The sequence below is a fragment of the Leptopilina heterotoma genome, unplaced genomic scaffold, assembly GCF_015476425.1.
Source record: "Leptopilina heterotoma isolate Lh14 unplaced genomic scaffold, ASM1547642v1 Lhet_6, whole genome shotgun sequence".
In the NCBI taxonomy this organism is placed as follows: Eukaryota; Metazoa; Arthropoda; class Insecta; order Hymenoptera; family Figitidae; genus Leptopilina; species Leptopilina heterotoma.
In genome coordinates this window covers 5,074,898-5,099,796 of record NW_025111137.1, presented here as the reverse complement: position 1 = coordinate 5,099,796, position 24,899 = coordinate 5,074,898, and the positions used below count along the sequence as shown (strand labels likewise).

Below are 24,899 nucleotides of genomic sequence, written 5' to 3'. Positions count from 1 at the left end.
TTCTCTTTTATATATTTTTTTCACTATTTTCTATTCTAAATTTTTTAATAAGTTGATACGTTTTAATTTCTGTTAAATATGTAAGTATGAGACTTAAAAAAATTTTAAGTATGTTACATTAATGAAAATTCTAATATTTAAATAAGTGAAAACTAAAATTATTTGCAGTGAATTTATCAGCAGGTATTTTTGAATAAAGATTTTAAAAAAGAAAGGTAGAATAATTAAACGGAAGTTAACGCTGCGAGTCTGTATACTGGATTGATATCTTCCCAGGATATTACGATTTCACGTTCATTGGTAAAAGGAGAAGAATGGTGAGGAGGGCTTGGATCATGATCAAAAAGCAGAAAATCATCGAAAGGTATATAGGCAAACACCTGTAACATCGCTGGTAAAGTCACGTGCCCAGGCGTGTCCGTGACTAAATTCGAGCGGATCTGCAAAAAGGAAAATAGCAAAAAGTCACTCAGCCCGTGCCTCAAAAACGTGAAATATCTTTAGCGAATGATCCTGGGAAGTATTAAACCGCAAATCCGTCGCCAATTCTCACAAATAAACGTTTCAATGTTTCTACATCTAACGGATCATCAATTTACAATTCTTTTTTCAACTTATTTATTACCTTTATACAATGTTGCTCGTAATAAAAAAATTATTATTTTATAATTTAGAAAAATTACGTGGAATGCTTATTATATAAAAGCCCAAACCAATATTTATCTAACAAAAACTTTTTGAAAGTACTTTAATTTACTAAAAGACTATCACAGAAAAAACGATATTTTACATTTATGAATATAATCTTGGCTCCTATATAAGTATAAATTTGCCATGTGTTCTTAAAAATAATTTTAAAAATTGGAAATATTGTAAAATTTTATATTTTAAAGAATTTGACTAATTTTTTTATTTAAATAATTCAATTCTCGTCGTTGAATTCTATTTGGAATTAATTTAAGAAAAATTTCAGTTAAAATTTTAGAAAATAATTGAATATTTAAAGCGTTATAACAGGAATTTTAGGAATTAATTAAATTTTAAAAGGTGTTTTTCCTAAATTAAATTGTTTGAAAATCTAAGGGAAGCAAAAGTATAAAAATATATTTTATTTTATTTAAAAAATTATTAATTGCATTTTTTATTTTTAAAAATTCTTAAAGTTTTGAATAATTTAATTTAAAAATTGTAAAAAAAATAGAGACGTTCGGGTTCTTTTCTTAAATTTATCGGTAAAAATAATTTTAATTATTTATTACTGTAGCCCAGTATTTAACCACAAATAAATTTTTTTACATTTTAAAATCTAAAATAAAATAGTTTTATAAAAAAAAAACTTTTATAATTAAAAATTGTGAGTAAAGTGAATTTAAAACAATTATTAAAGAAGATTAATTTCTGGATACATAAAAGTTCACACGATTTTGTGTAAGTACATGTTGAAGGTCAGATAGTCAGCATGACTTTGCAGTCTTTACCCTCGACCACCAGCAATGTCCTGCTAACTATTTATCTTGTTATATCTAAGAGATTCGATTCTAACCACAGATCAATGACGTCCGCCTTGCTAACAGCTACTTTTTTCTATTTTGTAGACGATATGCCTCATCTTAGTTCACTGCCTCGTGTGACACGCGTGGAAGCATATGTTTCTGTTTACACTGTTAACTTTAACCCTTGTTTATAATTATTAAAAAATTCTTTACATTTTTGTTTAGAAAAAGAATAATGAATTGATGGGAATTTTAGTTTTTTTCTTATGCAATTTTTTTTGCGCAAACAACATTATTTAAAATAATAATCAGCATATTTCTTGTACGGCAGAGCAAAATTTTTGTAGGCAGGTGAAAACTAACCTTAGATACTTTAAATAATGATGATTTTATTTTAATTAATATAGTTAATAAATTCATTTTAATTAGTTAATAATAATGCTTGTGCTGAATCGGATTCATGTATAATCACTACTTTTTTAATAAACACGCTTTTCTTACTAGAGGAAACGTGTTAATTGACGTTTATTGTAACGTACGATATCAATTAAAAAGACTGGAAATTCAAGATGAATCTTAATTATCCATTTTAGCGTCTACTTTTTCTCTAGCGGATATTTTTTAAATTCACTTATAAATTCTATCAAAGGATTGAAGTATCTAAATTAATTTTTCCGAGAAGATAATAATTTAAAGTGTTCATAGAAATGTTAATAATAAAGTGGAATTTTTTTTCCTATATGTTTCCTTGACATGAGAGTTTGATACTTCAAAAAATAATACAGAAGTAAATTTAAAAAATTTGAATATTTTTTAATTGATTATATTAAAAATAATTATTAATCTAAATAATTTATACCGTTTTAGCAAAAATTACTTTTTAGATTTTTAAGTATCATTTCATAATATTGATTGGTCATGATAAACATTAAAATTAGAGACCTCCCACACATAGTTATAGTAAAAAATCTTTAAAGTCATTGATAATTAATTAATTCTAAGAGAGAAAGTAATTAAAATTTTCAAACTACCCAAAGGCATATTCAATCTATTAATAGTACAATACATTTTTGTATTCAAGTAGAAATAAAAGGACATTCAATTCTTGATTAGACTTATATGAAAATATTAAAAATCATGACTAACTTTTATGCGTTAATAATTAATTTTTTTCGAATAAAAGCTTATTAATTTAAAATACAAAATATCATAAGAAATTCTAAAAATTTAAATATCAACAGTTACTTTCAGGAGTGAAATAAATAATAATAATTGTTATACTTATACCTATAATTTTTGCTTCCGTGATAAATCTCCATTGTGGACCAACTTATGTAATTTTCTCCTAATTTTCCTGTTTGTTGAAAAAATCCCTTTTTAATCTGCAACAGAAAGACAATTTTTTTCTAAATACCGATTTTTTTTTAATTACACAATTATAAATATAATTTCAAATAAAATAATTTATTTGTCTTAATGTCTACAATTATGACAAGTTTACTGGTTGATAAGAAATAGTAATTGTTATTCACACTTCTACATATCAAGGACTTTAAAGGAAGACCATTATTATGTTTCAAATTTACGACTGAACTTGCTTAATGACGTCAGAAAACTCTGGGTTAATCCTTGTCACTAATGACTAATACATATAATTATATATGAAAATTATATTGTTTACAGTTCGCTTTTAGCCTTTGTATAAGAAAAATAAAAAATACAGTTAATTTTTTTTCATTCTTAATATAAATATAGAAAAAAATGAATTATTACCTTATGAATGTAATTTATTCCGCAATCCAACTACGTGGAATTTATATTTTAGCTACTTATGAAGACAATAGAATTGAATGGAGAACCTCTGTCGGTTCCGGTTTATTAATTGTGTAAAAACTGTCGGACGCACGTTCATCGCCTTTTTCATGATTTAATTAGTTACCATCCAAGGAACCTGGGCCACCTGGTTGAAATAAACCATCACAAGGTTCTTGTCCAATTTTCAATCGCGCAAGTACGGAAATAAAAAATTTGAAATTACTCCGAAAATAATAGAGACTTTAGTGAGACGCTGCGTGAGACGATGGAAAATTGTAGATGGGTAAGTTCGTTATTATTAATTAATTTTGAGATATCATATATAAATTAATAATTAAATTTGTACTAGAATTGAATTTTAAACTAATATATATATATTTATATTATATATATATTTTTTTAGATTTTGAAATGTATAAAAAGTATATTTGTGGTTAAATACTGGGCTACAGTAAAAAATAATTAAAATTATTTTTACCAACGAATTTACAGTGAAATAGATCCTCTCAAGATTCCCAAAAATGGTTTCGACTTCTCTCCCAAATTATTCACAAAATAAAATAAGAATTTTATAATTATCGACCTTCTCTCAATGATTACACAAAAAGAATTAATAAAATGGCGTTGTTTGTTTATCACCTAGGAGATTCGTTGCCAACGTAAAAAGTGAAAGACGCGTTAATAAATTAGAATCGCGCTATACAATTTGTGAATGGTTCTAAGTTAATCCGGAAATCTAGTTTCTTCACGTTGATTGGTTGGTTAAGATCGAAAAGAAATTTAAATAGCCAAAAGGTGATTCTTGAATTAAAATATTAAAAATTATGATAAAGCCTTCCAAGGATGGAAAAGTCTTGAATGTTCCGCCAGGAAACAAAGTCAATCAATAATTTCAAAGTAGCAACACTGCACACAATTTGAAAAGTGTTATTTAAAAAATAAAGATATTGACAAACTTGTCTTATAAATTATTATCCGTCCTGCTGCACCCAACATTTTAAATTCTAAACCGCCCCCACTATGAAAAAGGATACTAAACATAAATTGTAAAGTTTCCTTGATCGCGAACATGATATGAAATATCCAAGAATATATGAGAACATGTCCTAGAAGATGATTGGCGAGCAGGAAGGGTGATACGAGTTTATCCAACCCCCTGGTAAGTCGCGATGGGAATAAAATGTGAAACTGTAAATTGTGCGTGGGAAAAATTGGTCCCCGGGCGGTCGTGTTGTGGTCTTTCGGGCGTATATATATAGAGAAAAAGAAACACGGGTCTGTCGCCGCGAAGTCGAGGATTTAAATGTGCAGCCGAGCAAAAATAGAAGGGGAATGGAAAATGGTTGGAAATTTGTTATGTTTCGTTGGACTATCACTCCCTGGTGAATATGAAGAAAGAATTCTTCGGTATTTCAGTGGGGGGATAAGATTTTGAGCTTTCCTTTGGTGGACGAACGGCGTCAGAACACCCATAGTGAAACTGTGAGGGTGAATTCGCAAAGGGTGACACTACACGGTGCCAGGAATATAAAACGGAGGATAAAAGAGATGATGGTCACATATGCGAGCCGTAAAAGCTCTTCCTTGAAAAGTTGCAACTGGTCTTCTTTAACTACCATCATATTGTTTTGTGATCCTGTATATCACAAAAGTTTTTCTTAAAAACACTAATTACTGTACACAAATATAAATTACTCATACAACTAGAATTATGGGATCCAACAGTGGACGTCTAGGTATTACATGAAAGAATTTGTAGGTTACCGTTCGAGTTGAGGACTGCAACCTTATCATCGAGACGTAAACGCATATGAGCTTTCAATCACTGACAAAGGGGAAAAAGAAAAACGCTGTAGAAAGCATTTCAAGATAGACTCTAGCCTAAATACAACACATGGTAGATTACAAGAGAACTATTGTAGCCAACAGTCATCTTTATCCACAATTTAGGAAACGCTCTCAGTTAGCAAAAGACAATTTAGTCTGATCCTAACCATCAGAGAAGGATCATCCGTAAATATTATTCGTTCCTCGTGATTTTTATGTCCACGAACTATTTAAACTTATATTGATGCTAATCAATTTTAATCGTACTAATTTTAAAGTGTCTGCACAAAAAAGTGAGTTAGATTCAAAGGTCCAGAAGAATGCCAACATGACAATCAAGGATAGACTTAAAAGCCTAACATTGCTCATACAGGAAATCAAGTTGTAGTAGGAAACTGCTAAAAAGGAGGACCAGAATTTCCTTCTAAGTTTGAGAACTGTAGCAAACCTTTCCTGACAACAGCCGAGTTCTAATTGTATGTACTGGACAATAATCTACATTTCCTGTACGAAAAACAATTATATAGAATGAAAAAGGAATCAAATTAAACTATGATGCAATATACGGCAGAATTCTTGAACAAAGCTCATTTAAATTCCGAAATTGATTCCTTACAAATTCTAATTTTGTTTCAGTGTTTCCAATAAGACTTCTGGATCTATCTACTCTCGATTGTAAAGGGTTGGTTTAAAGAAAAATTTATGAATATGTAAAATAAATAATATGATAATACATTAATAATGCTGGCGACTTATTGCAACACTAAAATCCGACACACTAAAATCCGTAACCCTTATTTTGAAGTAATTTGGAAGAAAAAATATCAGAGTTTAAAGTCAGACTATAAAATTTAATTGATGATCAATATTGAATAATTATTACAATACACTTAGAAATTATTATAAAGAGCGCAATTCATAACTCCTCAAATTAAATCTCCTACTGCTAACAGTTTTCAAAAAACTTTTTAAATAATAACAATTCACCTTCATGCAAAATATCCCTTTCCCAATTCTAATTTGTAATGTAAACTGTATTATTTGCAGAACGATAAAAATTAAAAGTCCAAGACGAAGCTTTCTGCCGATTAAGTATACGATCGTAAAAGTTGTTTCACGCGAGAGAATGCTTCTCCCAAAGGAATAGGTGTGGAGAATTCTCGTTTCTATGGAAACGTAGTCAGAATCCCTATAGTCTCGAACGCTATCGGCGAATATTAAGAAATAGCTTGCTGGTATTTCCGTATTTGCGGACAGAAATGAGCCATTTGTCTGCCTCGACTGGAATAAGGCACTGTCTATGCATGGCACGCCACCCCCAACCTACCCTACCCCCCTATAAATAATACCTCACCATTCCTTTCTTTTCATCGCTTTTCCCTCTCCCCCATCTTTTCTCGACGCCTGCCTTTTTTCCTCCCAAGAATCGCTTATAATATTTATTACCCAGGCGTGATTTCGCGAAATTTTAACTTTTTCTTAATTCCCGTTAAGATATAATACGAATATGTTTAGGAAAAATAAGAAATTTTTACAAATAGAATTTATTTCGTGAGGGAAAAAACGATTAGTTGTTTTAATTGGATAGTTTATGAAAAGAAGGCGTCATATCTGAGTATGACGTAAACATTAATTTATAATAAATTGTCCTTAGCTGCCTAAGTGGAAGAGTTGTATTACCAATGGAAAGAATTAATTATTATATTTTCCAAAGAAGTGGTTTTTCTGAAGGTGAATATTTCCATTTGGAGTGTTTTCTCTATTGAGGCGTGTATTTTCTACTGGTAGAAAATTATTTTTTTCGTGACAGTGGAAACTATTGGAAATTATAAATTGCCTTTCGCTTTGGTTAAAGTTTACCCAGGCTGATTAATGTTTCTTGCCGATACAATTCCAGAAGGTCTTGTTTTAAAATAGAGGTAAATTTTACACCTCTTTTTTGGAAATCCATTCAGATTTAGTGAATCAAGTGTATGTACATTGACTAACATCAATAGTATGTCTACATTAATCACATTAAGTTTGAATCTTTTGTACGTAGAATCAACACCGCATTCATAGTTTCAGAATCGATAGAGGGGAGTTAAATCGTAAATAATATGAGTCAAAAGGCAGGAATCGGGTAGATTTTTATAATTTTAGAAAAGCAAAAAGGGCGAGGGTACTAGTCACAATCGTATTACTAATGATTTTACTTGAAGCAACCCTCGCAAACGTCATATATAGCTATGATAGGAAAGTCTGCCAGCGGAAATGCCTGTCCGATAAACCCCAACCCTAAATCTTATGAGCTGTCCTGGGTTTTGAAGGTTACGTGTCGTTTGATCAACTCTTGTTTATCGATGATTTCGTTTACCGCAAGTCGAAAATAAGAAGATGCCTAAAACGGCTTCTATAACCCACAACGACCACGTTTTCCTAAGTAGTTTTACAAATCAAACGGACAGCATATAAGCATTAGTACTAGAGGAAAGAAGAAAATTTATTTGTGGTTAAATACTGGGCTATTATAAAAAAGAATAAACGTATAGATTATGTTTTAGTTTTCCATTTAAAAAAGAAATTAAGAAAAAAGAAGAATAAAATCATTAATAGAAAATTAAAATGTGTACAAAAAAAATGGGAAAAAAGTTGCAGAAAAAGTTTATTCATTTTAGTTTGATGGGATAGAATGTCAGAGTTTCCTAATAGAGGAAAGAAGAAAACATTCGACATCTCAGTTTTCGGTGTTGTTATGTTCCCGTGAAACACCGCAGGGTATCTCTGTAGCTAAATGTCGTTCACCCCCTTCCCCAACCCCAGATACCACATTCTGCTCCTTTAGAAGAAAATCCCTCGCAGCGCTCACTCAATCATACGCTATTTTTGTCGCCATACCACGTCATTCCTTGTATCTATACAGGACCTCAAAATACAACGATAGAGAAAAAAAACGTCTACCAAGTGTGATACTCGCCCTCTTTTTCAAACCACCCTTTTCTTCAACCCCCCCAGCGACACCTAATCGTTTCGTAAACGTAGCTTAGTTCTATATACAGAAATAAGATTTTGTCAGTCCCTTTAAGAAAGTCTTAGGGTTTCTTTTTAATTCTTTAAGATTCGATATATTAGTAATTTAAAAAATATAAATGGTTTGCAAGAAAATAGACATTTTTTTGGAGGAATTGACATCAAGAAAGGCTATAGATACCAGTAAACTGGGGAAATTTCTGACTAGACGTTCCGTATCTTATCGTAAAGCAGACGTCCAAAGCAGAATCTTCACATCTTCTCATGTGTTAGTGGATGTACCTGCGCTATGTGGTTCGCGTATTTCAGTGGACCCCATCAGATTCTTCGATATATCAATATATGTGGTACATGTACTCACGTATACCTACGTGTCTATATTATACTCCGCAAAATATCGAATAGACATCGTATCGTTTTTACCCTTCTCATCTTTTTTTCCATCTTTTTGAACGGACATGCCATGCGAAGGAATAGGATCTTTTATAATAGGATATCGTATTGTATACATATATATATTATCGTTCATCGAACCATATATTCTTGTAGTAAAACCTTACTTTTCTATTTTTAATTACCTACACGCACTGCACAATGGAAAAATGAAATTTATTTTTAAATATTAGTATTTTCAAATGTCATAAAAAGTAATTTTTTTAAATTAGAAAATTATATAAAAATTAGCACCAATGGAAGAAAATTTATCCTTAAGTGAAATCGAAAATAATTTCTAACCTTACCTTTAAATAATTTCAGGTAAGTCCTAAATATTCAAGAAGGATACAAGATTAATTATTAATCTGATGATTGGAGAACAACTGGATAAGTTATGAAAGGTAATTATTATTCTAAAGAGTCGTTACGAGTGCAAAGTCTTTCTTCACTTGTGCGTGTAATTCTCAACGATCTATAATCACTTACAAATAAACTATGGCGCCAGTGATGAACTCTCAGTTCAATAGTACATATCGCCACGCGATTATTTTTAACAGGTTATTTGTGGTTAAATGATGGGCTATTTTTATAAAATATAATCGTTTGCTTTATTAGGAAGCTGAAACTGACTCACACTTAATAGCACCCACTTAGTTTTGGAAATTAAATTTTTAAGACATGGATGACCTTGAAAGCAATTATTTAAAAATATTTAAAAATAAATTTAATTGTATTCCTGTTTTCTATTTTAGATATGTTGACTATACATTTTTAAGTGTTCACACTGATCATGACGATGTAATGATTCTTTTTTCTATTGTTCTATTTTTGATGAGAGATTTTTTATTAACGAGAATGATCCTAGGATGTAAATCAAACAAAGACGGCACTACAATTTATTGTCTTTGATTTCAGTGCTTGTAACTTGAAATAAGAAAACTATTAGAATTTCCAGATAAGTAAACTAAAAAACAATTCCCTTCAAATTAATCTACTATCCAAATTTACTATTATTTTACAAAACCTGTTTTGGAGTTTCGTAAAGAATTTGTTAATTAAAAATAGTTGAAGTTAAAGGCAAAGGTTTTGAAAAGTAAAGGTGGCACTTTCGCAATGGCACGTCGAACAAAACAGCAATCAATAAAGGTGAAGTTAGGAGCCGTTCGCCGGATTCCTTCAATCAAATTAGGAACATCAAAGTACCCGGGAAGGCGAAAAGGACGAAAGGACGTTGAAGCAGGAATTGGACTTGGACATTCCTCAGGGGTTGAGGATAGAAATTAGCCTCTATCTCTAGAATCCAAACCCTCGAGACAAAGAACCACCCTCAAGTCCTCTTCGTCATCTTTGGAACACGAATCCAAGTATCTGCTTTTTGATAAGATGTTCACTAAATCAGCAAAAGAAGTAATGTTAAGTGTGAATTTTTTGCCATTAACCAAAGAATCCTATTTTTAATCGAAAATTATTATTTCACAAAGTACTTTTGTTAAACAGGAGAACATTTTTTATGTATCAATATTTATTAGTTCAAATGAGGAAAAAAGCTAAAAGTATAATCACAAATTAAGCTATAAAGTAATTAAATCAAATTAAAAAATATACTGTAATTAAATTTTACTTGAGTTTAACTCAGTCTTGCTATGCATCCCAAATTTATTTGAATCAATTACCATCATGTATGTGGATGAGACATGTGATAAGTAAAAATTACAATTTTTGCATTCCTTGAAGATTATAAAATACTTGTATAAGAGAGAAATTAGTGTAATTTTCACTGTAAGTTGCGTTGAATGAGGTGTAATTAAAATCATAAGTTCTATTTCTATCCTCTCAAAACTATATTATCATACTAACAATTAAATTCAAATGACCGTGAATGCATGCGTTAATTACGTTATAATTACAGTATTTAGCGATTTTCATAATATTTTTATGGCTTATTTAAGTATATATCAGATTGGCAGGATCTCCTTTAATTTTCAGGAAAAGAAATCAAATTCAGTCGAAACTGAGATTCGAGAAGAGTTCTATTAATAAACTATGTGGAAACGACGACCCTAGGAAAATTTTCTAGTAGCAATGTATTAATAAATAAATAAGTCATGACGTCACGCGCCACATAGCTCACGCAAACTAGAATCACCGTATGGCTCCTTCCGTTTTCAGACAACACACAGGGTGCAATATGGGGGTTTTACAGCATCATCAAAAAGGGAACTCACAATAAGATCAAACAGACCGAGAGTTTTTCATTCTAATTACATATGAGCCGCAACAATTATTAGATAACATCGTCGCGCCTTTTGTTTCCGAAGGACGACTCATGTTTCGTGCAACATTACTCTTTTGCACAACTTTTCTTCGCACCTGCTGCGTGATTTGCAGTAATAAGTTTATCATATCTCGTTCGAGGGTCAAGATTTCTGTATAAACTTGTCTAATCATAATTTCATCTTCATATATTTATGGATTCACTCATTATTTTATGCATTTCTTAGACATATATTAAATATGAATTGCATTCTAAATATGTACAATCATATAATAATGGTTATTCCAAATTATCACGAAGAAGTGAAATTAGAGATTTTTAAATATTATTACAAATTTACTTTTAAAGTATGTACAAGACAAAAGAAGAAAAGATGCTTGTAATTCTTATTTTCTCAAGTGGAACTAATTCTAATTTGCAAATTATATGCATTAGAAAAAAATTTAATTATGTATTTAAAGGAAAGATAAATATTCCTCCAAATTCGGAATAATTTATTCCTCATAGATGCAATTTTAATAAGTATAATAAGAATAAGTTTTAATAAGTAGAAGAAAAAATTATTTAAATACGGATTCGAAAAATTAAAATTAAGAATTATTGTAATTTGACTATGTATTTTATGGGCAATCATAAGAGAGCGCCCCTTGTGTCAGATATATGAGTAACTTTTAAAGATCTATGATTAAATGCAAAGAGACTATGGAGACAGTAGATATCCATCCGTTCACTAGAACACATCTATCATCAACCAGACAATTTAAATTTATTTGTGGTTGAATACTGGGCTATATGTATGAATGATAATCTGAATTATTTTTTAAAATTAAATTCATATAATTAATTAATACACATAAATTTAAAGTATATTTATTATATTCGTTTGTTATGTTTTGTGTGCAAATGTAGACAAAATCTAAAGTCGAAATTGCAAAATTCAAAATGGCGCATCCAATATGCCGGAAGAAAAAAATTACAAATCAATAAGATTTACTTGAAACTTTTTACTTCAAATTCAGCGTGTTCAGCGACCCCAAAAACTCTGGAGTAACAAGTTGCAAGTCAATCCTATTGATTTTTAATTTTTTCGCCCGCCATATTGGATCCGCCATTTTGAATTTTGTAATTTTTACTTCAGATTCGTAATCAGTGACCCAAAAAACCGTTATATTATTATTTTTTTTAAATAAGTGGATTAATAAATTTATTTACAATTTTATAAAGGAAAATTAAATGAAACTGCAATATTAAATGCTTATGAATGTTATAATTAAGAACATTGAATTGACCTAATTTAGAATTACGAGTATTTCTATGAAAAATAAAATTGTCTAAACTGAAATTATAATAGTAATTTTTTACTATAATAATATAATCATTTAGATTTTCTTAAATATTTACATGTATACATTTAAAGCATACAAGAGATAAAACCTATGTAATTGTTATTTCTCCAACTGGAACTAATTCTATAATTTGCAAATTATATGCATTAAAAAATGTAATCTTTTTCAATGAAAGATAAATTTTCGTTCGCAAATACGTAATTTCTTTCAATGTGTTAATCTTAATTAAATTTTATAAAAACTAAAATACTTATTAATATATTGATTAAAATATATAGAATTACAAAAATAGTTTAGTTCTTTTATTCAAAAACAATAAAGAATAGAATAAAAAATGAATTTCTACTTAAGAAATTAGAAATAAAGTTCATTTACGAGGTGAATTGCAAATTTTTTCGAAATGCTATATTATCATAATGAATAAAACAAAGCAGGAGAATACGCATTCGAGAATGCCACCAATTCATGGTATTCGAATCCCGAATGTGTAAACAGAATACGGTTCGAATGCGATGCGAATGGTGGGGTTGAAAATTGACGCGTAGACAATGGCCGTTGCCTTTGGTAGGGAGAACAGCGAGGCAAAGGGATAAAAGAAGAAGGTGATTGCACATGCGCAGTTGTGAAAAGTCGCCGCATAAGCATCCCTCAGAAAAAAGTGGGAAAGCCCGCGGGTATGGTAGCTCTGGGTACAGGAAAGAAAATCAAGAGAATGAAAGAGAGAAAAAGAAAGAGAAAGAAGTCGAGCGAGATAGCGAGTGGGGGATGTAAATGCCCCTGTGATGTATCGGATCGATGCCGCAGCATCCAGACACCCCTTACTACGCGACCTAAAAACGTTTTCCTCCAATGATTGACTACTTTTTCTCGCTACACATTTCTATTTATTTCCCAATTGTCACATTTTTTTTAAATCTTCACAGAATCGCAAAACGATTTTATAAAAATAACATTTTTTTCCCCAACGTTTTTTGAAAAATTTTAAACTCAAATTATTCACAAACCCCCCTCCTCCTAAAAGAATAATTCCTGATTTAATATATTTGCGGTTGAATACTGGGCTATGATTATTTCAAAGAGAATGGAAATTATTTCTTCAATATTAGAAACAACAAACCTTTCAACAACAAACCCCCTTCCCCCTAAAAGAATAACTGCTGATTTAATATATTTGCGGTTGAATACTGGGCTATGATTACTTCAAAGAGAATGGAAATTATTTCTTCAATATTTGAAACAACAAACCTTTCAGTTAAATAAGAATTCCTTCTTTGAAATTATAGAAATTATTCCGTATTAATTTTCTTAGGAAAACAATTTCTCGTCTTTTCAGAAAATTTTTACGGTCCAGGTAAGCAGTGTATCTCATCAGCAAGCGTTAATAGAAAAATAAATATGTAACGTTTAAATATACTGGTATAGATATAGAGAATACTACAAATTAAGAGTTGTAATTTGTAAAATAATTATGTTGCATGGAAATGATGAATATGAATTTAAAACCGTTATGCTGAATGATAATACGAGGAGTACTAATGAGATATGCACTAGTGTGACTTTGATTAATGAGAAAATGTGAGCGTGATCATTTGCCATAATTGCGTTAGGTTACAGTGAGAAAAAAAGGAAGCGGGGGAGGGACTTAAGCGACGAGAAACAAAGTTTGAATCGTTGGAAGCGCGCGCTGTACTTTTCTTTTCGTCTAGGAGGTTTCTTTCGTATCTTTCCTTTTGCCCGAATCTCGGTAAACCGCCACTACCGCAACTCTACTTCCCTTATAGCCTTATATGCGCTGCACAACTTTTTCGACAGATACATTTTTCGCGAAAGGCAGCCAAACTTAGTCCGTATTTTGCCACCGCTGCGGTGTTAGGAACACACGAGTAAAAAGAAAAAAGAAAGTTACTTTTTTCCTGTTGAGGAAGATGAGAATTTTTCCCTCTTCTCAAAAAAAAAGAGGAAAAAAATAACCAAACTCTTGTTTTATACTTTCCTCTATTCTCTCCCATAAGCTTTTCGACAGATTCTCTTTTGTTTTATAAAGAAAAGTATTAAAAGTGTTTTTTTGTTAATTTTTCTCCCCATGCAAAACTATTTTTGAAAAAAATCTGATTGAAAACAAATTAAATTTTCTCGTTGTTCTAAAAATAGAGTTACTATAAAATCATTCATTATCACACGGATCACCATAATTATTAAAAGAGCAGTAAGAGCGAGTTTTATGACTAAAGTTTGTTGCCTTAATATTACGCTACAATGAATTTTATTGCAAATGCATTTTCATAAAGTCATAAACTGTGAAGTTTCATACGATCCTATATGGTGATACAGAATACCAGAAGAGAGAAGAATATTTTCACTATATAGATGATAGAGTGAAAATAAATGAATACAAGGTATCTTAAAGAAAATTGTAACAAATCTTCTCATTTGTACTATTTCACTGTTTTTACAAATGATAAAGATTATTAATTATTAATTTAATCTCAAGCACGTGTTAAAGACTTTAATTAAACAACTCACTTTATTTTATCAAAAGAATCCCGCTTATCGTCTACATATCGCAAGGAAATGCACTTAATATAAAGTGCATATACTCTCTCTTAGAAACAAAATTGTAAATCCAATTGTCTAATTACGGCCTCATAAAGTTTATTTAATTACAATTAGAGATTTCAGGAAATGAGATTTAAAATTTTATCTGTAAATATTTCTTTATCTACGTGTATTTTATCACAACAAACAGTATTTTAATGTTTTATTCACTGATTTTAATAATTATGAAAATTACTTTATTTTTGTTTTTCAATTAAAATATGGTCAAATTATTACGCAGATAGACATAATTACTAGGAGTACCAATGCACATGGAAATGTCAGGAAATTTTATAAACCTTGAAACAACCTGGAAAAGTCAGGGAATTTTGATTGGAATCCTGGAAAATTATTGTTTTCTAATTGTACTTATTCTTGAAATCTAACTTTACTCAAATATTTCAAAATTAATTGAATTTTAAAAGAGTTGCGTTTAAAATTTTTATAAATAGATAAACTTCGAATTTACAATTTTTTTTTTAATTTCTTCGCAATAATTCAATTATTTTCATGAAGAATAACATTTTTTTACCAGAAATTCAATTATTTTTATAAATAATAAAATTCTATATAGGTTTTTAATTATTTTTATAAATAATAAAAGTCATTGCAGAATTTCAATTATTTTTAAAACAATTTTAATGAAATTTCTCGAAAAATGTAATTATTCTTAAAAATTTTATTAAAATTCGTCGAAAGAATTCAATTATTTAAAAATTTGTTGATACAATTCTTTATGAAAAATTAATTTTTTCTTACAAATATTAAAAACTTGTCACAAAAAATCGAGAATTCAATTATTTAAAAAAATTTTAATAAAATTCTTTGTAAAAATTCAATTAATTTTAGAAATTTTAATATATTTCTTCACAAGAATTCAATAATTTTCAAAAACAAAAACATTCTTCTAAAAAATTCAGTTATTTTCACAAATAAAGATAAATCTTCACAAGAATTCAATTATTTTAAAAGATTTTAATAAACTTCTTCTTAAAGATTCATAAATAATAAAATTCTTGTCAGGAATTCAATTAATTTTGGAAATTTTAATAAATTTCTTCCCAAGAATTCAATTATTTTTATAAATTATAAAATTATTCTTAGGAATTTATATATTTTTAAAAACTTTAATGAATTTCTTCACAAAAATTCAATTATTTTCATAAATTATAAAATTCTTGTCAGGAATTCAATTATTTTTAGAAATTTTAATCAGTTTCTTCTTAACAATTCAATTATTTTCATAAATCATAAAATTCTTCTTAGGAATTTATATATTTATAAAAACTTTAATGAATTTCTTCCTAAGAATTCAATTATTTTCGTAAATAATAAAATTCTTGTGAGAAATTCAATTATTTTAATAAATTTCTTCCCAAAAATTCAATTACCTATTGTTAGAAATTTTAATAATTTCTTCTTAACAATTCAATTATTTTCATAAGTAAAAAAATTCTTGTCAGGAATTCAATTATTTTTAAAAACTTTAATAAAAATTCTTCCTAAGAATTCAATTATTTTCATAAATAATAAAATTCTTGTTAGGAATTCAATTATTTTTAGAAATTTCAATAAATTTCTTCCCAAGAATTCAATTATTTTAATAAATCATAAAATTCTTCTTAGGAATTTATATATTTTTAAAAACTTTAATGAATTTCTTCCCAAGAATTCAATTATTTTCATAAATAATATTATTTTTGTCAGGAATTCAATTATTTTAATAAATTTCTTCCCAAGAATTCAATTATTTTCATAATTAAAAAAATTGTTCTTAGGAATTTATATATTTTTAAAAACTTTAATAAATTTCTTCCTAAGAATTCAATTATTTTCTTAAATAATAAAATTTTTGTCAGGAATTCAATTATTTTTAGAAATTTCAATAAATTTCTTCCCAAGAATTCAATTATTTTTGTAAATAATAGAATTCTTGTCAGGAATTAAATTATTTTTCGAAATTTCAATAAATTTCTTCCTAACAATTCAGTTATTTTCATAAATAATAAAATTCTTGTCGGGAAATCAATTACTTTTAGAAATAATTGAATTTTGAAAAGGTTTCAAATTATAATCTTTGAAAATTTTTGAATTTTTCCTACTTTTTCAAAAGAAATTTTTCAAAAATTATTAAAAATACCTAATTAATTTAAAGAAGAATTTCAGTTAAAAATTTTCAATAAAACTTGATGATATTGATTGCTCCGAGTCGAAGACTCAAAGTGATCGATTTCTTCATGTTTTATTAAAAATTTTTAACTAAAATTGTTTAATTTCAAAATAGTTTGAATTTGAATGTTTTGAAGAATTTTAATTCCTATGAAAAAGTAATAATGATTAAATATTTATTTAAAAAAGAAGCAATAGTACATTATTCTGAGTAATAATTTTTAAACTGAATGAGAATATTTTTTAAATCAAGGAGAAGTAAAAATTTTTTCTGGAGGAAAAAATAAATAAATAAAAATAACTAATCCTTAAATCCTGAAAAAGTATAATCTTCATTTTATTATAAAGAAGGTCAATTAGATACTTGCGCATAAAACGATAAAAATTCTCCATTGTAAAAATCTAAAAATAGAAATAGTACAGAATTTATGCGTAAGCATGTTTTTTTTTGTCCGAGTCTCGACCCCTAAAAAGGAACACTCAACGTTTTCCTCACGAACTCACGCAATCTTTCAGTTATCAGTTTGCCCCCGACACTCTTCGAAATTAATGTGTGCTGCCCTACACTCACTGGCCCTACATTGGACACGCAAACTTCTCACTACTCAATTTCTTCATCTCATGAACATGAATTGAACATAATCTGAAAAAAATTCTCAACAAAAAAAAAATATTGACAATTGCCTTAAAATTATATACCAATTATTAATTGTACAAGTAACAACAAGTACAAATACAAATAAAAACAAGTATTTAAAGTAAATAAATACAAGTAACAAAAAAAGTTAAAAATTAAAAAATTTTACATTTTTCAAACAAGGAAAAAGTATACAAGATAACATGATGATGATTTTAGAAATTGAAGTAAGGGAGGAAAATTGGCTCCATCTTAAAAAGAAATGGTGCGAATAATTTGGTAAAGATTTCTTTTTTGAAATGAACGTTTTTAGAATTGAGAGGGTCCAGAGTTATCCTTTCAATGCAAACCATCTAACGAACCATCCTTTTTCTGATCTTTCCCCGCAGTATTCATCCTAAACGGATTTGGCTTCATTAACCATCCCTATCGTTACCCCCAGCATTTCTTCAACGCAGGAAGGACGCGTAACTATGGCAACATTCGCAAAGGCAATCAGTGTGCGGCTTTTGAATTAACGTCCTACTATTCCCGATAAGAATACGATTCGAATTTTAAGAAAATCCACGTAATTCAGAAGAAACTAATTTAGTACCAACCAAAATATTTCTTTACTTTCTTGATGCAATTTTCAGGATTGACACAGATCAGGAAAATCAGGAAAAAGTCAGGGATTATTATTGAAAGTATTGAAAAAAATTAAATTTCTAGAATTCATAAAAAAAAAATAAAAATAAAAAATTCTGAATTTTGGTATCTTTTTCCTTTGCCTCATAAATTAATTTTACCATTATAATTATACCACGAATTCTTCACTGAAATTCAATTATTTTTAAGAATTTTAATAAACTTCTTTGCAAAATTCAATCATTTTCATAAATAACAATATTCATCACAAGAATTTAATTATTGGCAAAAATTTTATTGAATATCTCGTCAACAATTCAATTTTCTTTATAACTTGCATAATTTTCAAAACAAAAATTGAACAAAAATTCAATTATTTTCAAAAATTTAAATAAAATCCTTTGCAAAATTTCAATTATTTTCAAAAGTTTTTTGCAATTCAATGATTTTCAATATTTACTATTTTCATTAAATTTATCAAAAAATTTAATTATTGAAAAACATTTTTTGATACAATTCTACAAAAACATTCAATTATTTTCATAAAGAATAAAATTTTTTTTAGGAATTCAATTATTTTCATCACAGAATTTCAAATATTTTTCATACAATTTAAAATAAATTTCTGGACAAATACAATTATTCTTAAAAATGTTATTAAAACTCGACGAAAAAATTCAATTTTAAAAATCATTCAATTATTCAATAAAATAATAAAATTCGTTGCAGTAATTCAATTATTTTTATAAATTAACTTTTAATTCTTGGCAGAAAATCTATTATTTTCAAAAATTTTCAAGTAATTCTGAAAAAGAATTCAATTGTCTTGGTAAGCAACAAAATTTTTCATATAAAATAAATTATTTTAAGGAATTTTAATAAAATTTCTTTCCTAAATTCAATTGTTTTGAAAAATATAAAAATTTATTAGAAGAATTTAATTTGAAAAGTAATAAAATACTTTGAAGAAATTAAATTATTTTCAAAATTTTTGAAAAATCCTCGTCAAGAATTAAGTTATTGTTATAAATAGGTAGCGAAACTCTTCTAAAAAGTCAATTATTTTCAAAAATTTCAATAAAATTCTTGGCAAAATTTCAATTATTTAAACAAAATTTAATAAAATTTTTCGCATGAATGCAATTATTTTCATAAATTTATTATTTAAATTCTTACATGAATTCAATTATTTTTCAAAATTTTAATAAAATTCTTCAAAAGTTTTCAATTATTTTCAAAAATTCTGATAAAATTCTTTAATTCAATAAATTTGTGTAAAATTTTAACTAAATTCCTTAAAAGAAATTAATTATTTTCAAAAGTTGTTAATAAAATTCTTCATAAAAATTTAATTTTAAGAAGCATTTAACTATCCAATAAATTAATTATTTTTGTATTTAATTAATTGAAATACTCGTAGAATTCTTTAATAAAAATTTATTTCAAAATGAATTTCAGATTGATAATAATTTAATATTAAACAAATTTTATCGAAAAATTTTATTTGAATTTTTTATTTTCTAATATCTATTTAAATGAAGAATTTCCGAATATTTGAAATTTCCTAAAATTGAATTCTAAACAAATGAATTTGAAAATTCCAAAAGAACTTTTTCAAAAATTATTAAAAACAATTGATTTAAAGTAAGAATTTTAGTTAAAAATTCTAGAAAATAGTAATAATTGTATTTAAATGATGAAAATAATTTCGAAGAAGTTCGGATCACAATATTTTTTTGTAAAATAATAATTTTATCACTGCCTTATTTTTAATTATTATAAGTTGTTGAATTACAAAAGGTTTGAATTTGAAATTTTTGAAAATCTTAATTCCTGTGAAAATATAATAATGAAATATTTATTTAAAAATGAAATTATTATTGATGTTATCGAATAATTTTACAATTCAAGAAATTCGTAAATAAATGAAATAGAACATTTTTTTGAGTAACTAATCATTTTTAGAGTGAATCCAAATAGTCTGTAGGGTCAGGGAAAAAGTCAAAATTCTATCTGGAAATCAGGGAAAAGTCAGGGAAAAACAAAGTTTAGTTTTTGTGACAACCCTGATTTAAAACTTACGGATTTTTCGAAAATGTATTTTTAGTTTTTTATTAATTTAAAATTAAATTAAATTGTAATCCCTAGAAGAAAGAGGAGGGGTTTTCCGCCGAAACATGCGCACTTGAAAAATATTTACGTCCAATAAAATGCCTCGGCTGCTTTCGCGTATTTAAATTTTAAAGGATAGGGTGAGCTACCCTTTGAAAGGGGGTTTTGAAAACATGCGCAGACTATGCAAATGGGCAGACCAATCACGATACTTTAAAGGGTCGAGAAGGCTGTCTTTTTATATGAAGAGGGATTTACTCTCAAGGGTGAAAATATTGAAAGGGTTCTAAAATGCTCTATATTTAAGTACCATTGAAAAATATCAGTAAGTAAATCTAGATCGCCGAAAACATGGCCAAAAGTCGAAAAAGTGAATAAATCTTTATAAAATTTGTTTGTCAGGGGTTTTTAGGGTCGCTGAATTCAAAAATTCAAAATTCGAGATCAGCTGTTGAAAATACAAAATGGCGGATCCAATATGGCGGACAAAAATTTAAAAAGTCGAACTAAGCTTACAAAAATGACTACTCGGGGATTTTCGAGGTCTCTGATTACGAATTCGAGATCAGTTGTTGAAAATACAAAATGGCGGATCCAATATGGCTGCCATACAAGTCTTTTGTCAATTTTCGACTGTCATAAATAAATAGAAGCCTAACAATCGATTTTTAAATAATCTGACTTCCACTTACGTCTTAAATATAATATTTTTTTTTGCTTTCAGGAATTGATTTAAATATTAAAATCCCAACCCATTTATAAAATAAAATAGGTACATGTAAGACAATATGAAATTGTACCAAACCCCAACTGGAAGGTAGTTGGCGTCCATTTCTTTACTTCTTTTAATCTTACTCTCCCGCAAACGGGCAGCCAGGCGTTAATTCAACAGCATTGATTGCCACACACGAGTCCCCCCACACATTTCTTCTCCACCCCCTCTACCATCGTCTATTTCATGAATCTACCACCTCTTCTTTTACTTTGCCATTTCTCTTTTTTATCCTTTACTTTTTCGACCTTTTCCGCCCTCAGGCAACGTTCTCCCATTTGCTCATTAAAGAACTTTAATAACACTTTTCCTCGTCAATTGATTTCAAATAAATTTTTCCCTTTATAAAAGTCCCTATAATTCTTACAAATTATATAAATTACTGTTGCTTAAATAACAAAACTCTATCGCCGAGAATTGTTAACTTTTATTTTACCTTTTTTTTATATTTAAATTTACAAATAATTTTTTCATTTGAAGAAAAAGAACTATTAATGCATAAATGTCAATAGAAGTAAATAAGAAAAAGAAATAAATTCTCTAGGGGGTGTAAAGTTGATGAGGGTAAAGGGGAAATCCTATAAAACCAGAGTGACATTTTATTAAAGAATAGCATTTTTATGGTAAGGCCATACGTATAACGTAGCATTTGCTCGATGCAAACGATCGAGATAAATGGTTCAGAGCAGGATGTGTAGTTGAGAGGAGTAAAGATCCAGGAGAATGTAAGGGATGGCATGACAGACAAAGCGGGATAAAAAGAGAAAACAGGGAAAAAAAAAGAAAACTGGGGTCGAGTGTGGGGGTCAATCTATAATAAAGCCGGTGCTATCTCGACTGGCTAGTGCGAACCAACACCCAGAGTGTCATAAAAAAAAAGAGGGGGTGACGTTGCTTAAGAACGGATTACGAGGGAGAAATCGCACGACCGATGACCGCTATTCATGTATACAATCTGTTTTTTTACTGATTTAAAAATTATTTACACTACAATTATTGATTGTTCAAATCCTTTGACACAAGGTTCAAGACCGTAAGCTAAAAGTTTATCACACAAAAAAAGACCTGGTAAATTTGACTACTTTTTGACTATTTCTTGTAGTTCCAGAAGGCGCCAATAACAAATTTTACTTGAAAGTTGAAACAAATGGCAGAAGAAAATAATTAAATTAAACATTTAACCCTATAACGCTAGACTTTTTGAAGTAACAAAAAGTTCATCAATCACTGTAGTTCTTAAGAGTTTTTAGGGTCACTGATTACTAATTTGATGTAGGATTTTCAAAATTCAAAATGGCGGATCCAATATGGCGGACGAAATTTAAAAGGGGCGCATGATTATTCCCCAAATGTCATTTTTCCGAAATGTCATTTTACCGAACTGCACTTTTGCGAATTGTCATTTTTGCGAAATGTCATTTTTACAAATAGTCATTTTTGCGAAAAGCCGTTTTTGCGAATAGTAATATTTGCGAAAAGTCATTTTTACGAATTTTCATTTTTGCGAATTGTCATTTTTGCGAATCGCCATTTTTACGAATTGTCACTTTTGCGAATCGACATTTTTACGAATCGCCATTTTTACGAATTGTCACTTTTGCGAATCGACATTTTTACGAATCGCCATTTTTACGAATTGTCACTTTTGCGAATCGACATTTTTACGAAATGTCATTTTTGCGAATAGCCATTTTTGCGAAAAGTAATTTTTACGAATTGTCGTTTTTGCGAATTGTCATTTTTGCGAAAAGCTATTTTTGCGAATTGTCATTTTTGCGAAATTTCATTTTTGAGAAATGTCATTTATGCGAATTGTCACTTTTGCGTATCGCCATTTTAACGAATTGTCACTTTTCCGAAAAGTCATTTTTGCGAATTGTCATTTTTGCGAAAAATACAATAGTAAACTTGTAGTATATATAGATTCACTATTGTATTTTTCGCAAAAATGTCAATTCGCAAAAATGACTTTTCGGAAAAGTGACAATTCGTAAAAATGGCGATTCGCAAAAGTGACAATTCGCATAAATGACATTTCTCAAAAATGAAATTTCGCAAAAATAGCTTTTCGCAAAAATGACAATTCGCAAAAACGACAATTCGTAAAAATTACTTTTCGCAAAAATGGCTATTCTCAAAAATGACATTTCGTAAAAATGTCGATTCGCAAAGTGACAATTCGTAAAAATGGCGATTCGTAGAAATGTCGATTCGCAAAAGTGACAATTCGTAAAAATGGCGATTCGCAAAAATGAAAATTCGTAAAAATGACTTTTCGCAAAAAATACTATTCGCAAAAATGGCTTTTCGCAAAAATGACTATTTGTAAAAATGACATTTCGCAAAAATGACTATTCGCAAAAGTGCAGTTCGGTAAAATGACATTTCGGAAAAATGACATTTGGGGAATAATCATGCGTCCCAATTTAAAATTCATCGGATTCACTTAAAACTTGTTAGTTGGGGGTTTTTGAAGCCGATTATTACGAATCCGGTGTCAAAATTCAAAAATTCAAAATAGCGGATCCAATATGGCTTACACAACTTAAAATTCATTAGGGGGTCGATTAAGTAATTTAATTTTCATTCACTTTCATATTCATTCTTACTTTCATTTTTACTTTAACTTTGATAAATTGTTATTTTCATTTTTTTTAATAGAATTTTATTTTTACTTGCATTTTAACTTTCAGTTTGATAATTTTTTTTCATTTATTTTTATTTTCATTTTCACTTTGATATAATTTTATTTTTCCTTACATTTCTTCTTTGACTTTGATAAATTTTCTTTTCTTTTAATTTCATTTTCATTTTCATAGAATTTTATTTTTACTTTCATTTCTACTTTCACTTTAGAGAAATTTTCATTCTCCTTTTGATGATTTTCTTTAGACTCATTTTCTTTTTGAAGATAAAAATAAATTTTAATTTAAAGTTAAAATTTATCACGATAATAAACGTAAATAAAAATATACGTCAAAGTAAATGTGAAAATGAAAATAAAAGTCTATCAAAGTGGAAGTAGAAATGGAAAAAAAATTCAAAGTAAAAGCAAAAATGAAAACGAGAATGAAGGTGAAACTATAAGTGAAAATGAAAAACTCAAAGTGAAGGTAAAAATTAAAGTGAAAGTAGAAATTAAATTACATATAATCTAGCCCCTGAAAATGAATTAAAAATCTGTCAAACTAAGATGAAAGTTAAAAGAAATCTGTCAGAATGAAAGTAAAAAAAGTATGTAACAAAGTGAACATGAAATTGAAAATAAATATTTGTCAAACTGAAAGCGAAAGTGGAAATAAAAGTAAGAATAATAATCTATTATAGTAAATGTGAAAGTGGAAATAAAAATCAGTCAATGTGAAAGCAAAAAAGAAATAGAAAACGAAAGTGAAAATAAATATTTATCAAAGTGAATGTGAAAGTGATAACAAAAGTAAAAAAAATCTGTCAGAGTGAAAGTGAAAATGAGATTCTGTCAAAGTGAGAGTGAAAGTGAAAATGAAAATTTGTCAAACTGAAAATGAAAATTATAGTAAGAATAAAAATCAGTCGAACTGAAAATAAAAGTGAAAATAGAAATCTGTGAAAGCGAAAATGAAAGTGAAAATAAATATCTGTCAAAGTAAAAATAAAACTGAAAACAGAAATGTGTTAATGTGAAAGTGAAAATTAAATTACGTAATCGACTAAAACTTAGCATTAGACTAAGAGTTTGACTAAGATTTTATCTACGATTTTGACTAAGACTTTGACCAAGACTGGTCCACGATTTTGACTAAGACTT

At 28.3% G+C, this 24,899-nt stretch overlaps 1 long non-coding RNA gene across 1 annotated transcript in view; it reads right to left on the bottom strand.

Moving 5' to 3' along the window:
- LOC122509169 overlaps positions 1 to 24,899 on the bottom strand; it is a 117,391-nt gene that overhangs the window by 32,367 nt on the left and 60,125 nt on the right. The window contains exon 4 of the long non-coding RNA XR_006302316.1: positions 2,781 to 2,875. This is a non-coding gene — a long non-coding RNA (uncharacterized LOC122509169). The remainder of the gene's footprint in view (positions 1 to 2,780; positions 2,876 to 24,899) is intronic.